Source organism: Astyanax mexicanus, chromosome 19, assembly GCF_023375975.1.
Source record: "Astyanax mexicanus isolate ESR-SI-001 chromosome 19, AstMex3_surface, whole genome shotgun sequence".
Classification (NCBI taxonomy): Eukaryota; Metazoa; Chordata; class Actinopteri; order Characiformes; family Acestrorhamphidae; genus Astyanax; species Astyanax mexicanus.
Window position 1 is genome coordinate 4,371,167 of NC_064426.1, and position 3,494 is coordinate 4,374,660.

The window sequence follows — 3,494 nt, forward strand, 5'->3', positions numbered from 1 at the left end:
CTTTATCCAACCCAAGGAGATCTTCCTCCACTTTACTTTCATTAAATTTCACTGCGTTACACATGTCCACATGGCTGCGCTGGTTTTCCACACATTTTTAAGCCTGATTTTTGATGAAATATGTATTTTTTTTTGTTTATTTGTTTGTTTTTGGCTTAATTATGTCTGGAAAAGTAGCATCTCCTCAAAATCTCCAATAACAAACACCCAAGCTTGTTCTGTATCAAAAAATCTCTGTCTGAGGAAAGAGGTTCGTAATATCGGAATAATGTAATGAGATCAAAAATTAGATTAGAGGCTTTTTTTTTTAACAGAAAAATAACAAAACGAAAAAAAAAAAAAAAAAAAAAAAAAAACATACGATACAAAACCGAAGCTGAAACCGACTTACGTTTTTTCTTCTTCTAACTAAGTCACATACATTTTGGCGCACTTTACAATGTGCAGTATGGAAAAGAAAGCCCACCGACCTCCTAATAGAACTAATACTAAGCTTTCGCTCTGCAGATGCGTAACGATGCGTGAGGGAAATAATGACGCGCTCCTTCAAAAAACACATTCAAACTGAGTTTTTTTGTTTTGAAACATTACTAAGTGAATAACAAGATATAACCTCCTCGTACACAGACAGACTCTCACAGTGGACTCAGCTATCGGCTTTCATTAGCTATCATCGGCTAGACGTCGCTTCCGTCTCTTTCTAAAGAAGTAGCTTATTGAGAAGTGGAAAAGTGAAGCAGTGAACAGACGCAGCCCTTGGGTTCGGAGGAGGGGGCGCCCCCTAGTGGCGGCCACACCACTCAGCCTGGTTTAGGCTTCATTGGGTGGAGCTGCTAACAAGAACAGGGGGTTTGGGGAAGTCCCTGAGATAGAAGGGGGTGGAGGGAAGAGGAAGGCGCTGCAGCCTCAACTGGTGAATTTAATTGGTTAATAAAATGGTTTTACCGCTTTTTCATGGCAGGGTCCAACAGTTCTGAGCACAGAGGGTAACCGCTCCACATAGCACAGTTCGTTATCCATATTTGGGTGCTTAATGACAGTGGGATCCACTGATTGGCTAGCTGGTAGCCAGTATGCTATCGCTGCGGTTGTAAAGTTGGAGGACGCCAATAAACTGTGAAGCTAAGGCTGTGTTAGCAAAGTCCAGCACCAATGTGAGAAGTGGGATAAGGCTTAAAGCTAGCATGCTAACTCTGTGGGACCTTTACTCAACCCCAACTGTAGCCAGCGTGCTAAAGGTGCAATAGTAATGTTGCATGAGGCTGGTAGCAAAAATGCGAACATCTTGGTGGTGGTGTGGGTTGAGTCTGGTAGCAATATTGGACGATACTTGTAGCCAGGGTGCTAATACAGCAGTAGTAATGTTGGATGATACTGGTAGCCAGTGGGCTAACACCACAGCCTGCTAATGCTGTGGTAGCCATACTGAATGACATTTGTAGCCAGCATGCTAATACAGCAGTAGCGATGTTGGATGATACTGGTAGCCAGTGGGCTAACACCACAGCCTGCTAACGCTGTGGTAGCTATACTGAACTGCTCCTGTAGGCAGCGTACTAACACAGTAGTAGCAATGTTGGACATGGCCGGTAGCCAGGGTGCTAATACAGAAGTAGCAATGTTGAACGACATCTGTAGCCAGTGTGCTAACTCAATGATGGCGACGCTGGAAAACACCTGTAGCCAGCATGCTAGTGCTGATAGCCAACATGCTAACAGCACAACATGCTAGTGCTTATGGTACTGATGTTGGATGAGGCCTGTAGTTGGTGTGAGAGCTCGCTTCTCTCTATTTTGCTGCTCTGTTTTGTAAGTTAGCATGCTAACTTGCTAACTCTGCTAAATCAGGGTGGGAATGAGATGATTCTAAGCACCGCCTGGTCCTGATTTAGCAATACCACAAACGGGCAAAGCTTTATCGTGAAATGGTACGACTCGGGCTCAGTAACTATTAAACTCTGCAGTGTTAAAGCGGCGTTTTGTTCTGCAGTGATAAATCAGGCCCACTACCCACAATGCACCTTAACTAGAGGAATACTCCAGACTTTCTGAATCTGATCTCAGTTACTTCAGTTCATTTCTGCTGACTCAAAACACACTTTAAAACATGGAAGCCACTGAAGCATCTTCTCATTGGCTCCCATGTGTTCTGAGTCAGTCTGTAGACAATGTTTGGACATTCATTTTGTGTGAGGCTATAATAGTCTTTTATTTTAAAGCCAAATCAAGTTTTGCTATAAAAATAAGTGAATTAATTACATATTTGAGCTTGTGCTTAATTTTTTTTTTTCTTAGATACCACGTTCCGTTCTTTTCGTCCACATGTTTTAAAGAAAAATCGATCTCTTGTCAAAGTCAACACTTTCAGCAGCATCCGTACAGAAATTATGCTTTGTTCTATGTGCAGCGTAAAAAGGCTTGAGCTGAAGATGAAAAGTTCGGTAATTCATGCAATAAGAATAAGGATAACACTGAATTCTTGTCTGGGCGGAAAAAATACTGAAATCACGGGCCGTTTTTAAACTGACGAAATGGAATCTAGGCACAAATCTAGGCTAAACGGAACAACTCTGAAGTGCTTTCAAGCTGATGAGAAGAACCGAAATGTGGTCGGTTTATGGGTTAAGGGTTCGACGCAAGGGCTGAGGCTCGTGTTTGTGGAAGCAAGATGGAGATGGACATAATCCTAGACCCTGTTTACACCTGGTCACTTCATGTGTCTTGAGTATCTAGATTTTATCTGGATAAAGCAAGCCACGTAAAATGTTAGAGAAAAAAAACGCACTTGAAACAGATACAAATCCAATCACCTAAACCACTTTAGGGGGTGGTCTGAGATGCATATAAAGCAGATCTAAATCCGATCACTAAAACCACTTCAGGAGTTAATCTGAGAAGCATAAACAGATCTAAGTCTGATCAATAAAACCACTTTAAAAGGCGGTCTTAGACGCATTTGAAGCAGATAAAGATCAAGTCATCTAAACCACTTTAGGACGTTGTTTGAGACGCATCTAAATTGATTCAAATCTGATTATTCAAACCACTTCATAAGGTGGTCTGAGACAGATCTGCCTCTCCAAGACGCTTTTAACAAATAAAACTTCTGGACCTTTCAACTGAGTAAACAGTAAGGGAACATTTTGACCCCGAAGACAGTTGACGACTAGAAAATCAGGCCTGAAACACAGCCTAATGTCCTAAAACCTAAAACGTTTCTGTCGTGTAAACCCCACTTAATCTAGGATGCATTTGTCTGAATGCAGGTATGGTCAAAATCTTAATTCAAGACACAATCCAATCCAGACACCAAACCCATGAAGTGACCAGGTCTAAATGCAGTCCAAGGCAAGAAGATGAGAGTAGGGATGAGGGAGCTTCTAATATTAATCATTTTGTGAGACAATTTGCTTGCTTGTAAAAGGCATGAGGAACAAACCACCTATGCTGGATCTGCCCCTCGGTGTAGGAGAAACACAATAGATTGGTTTTAC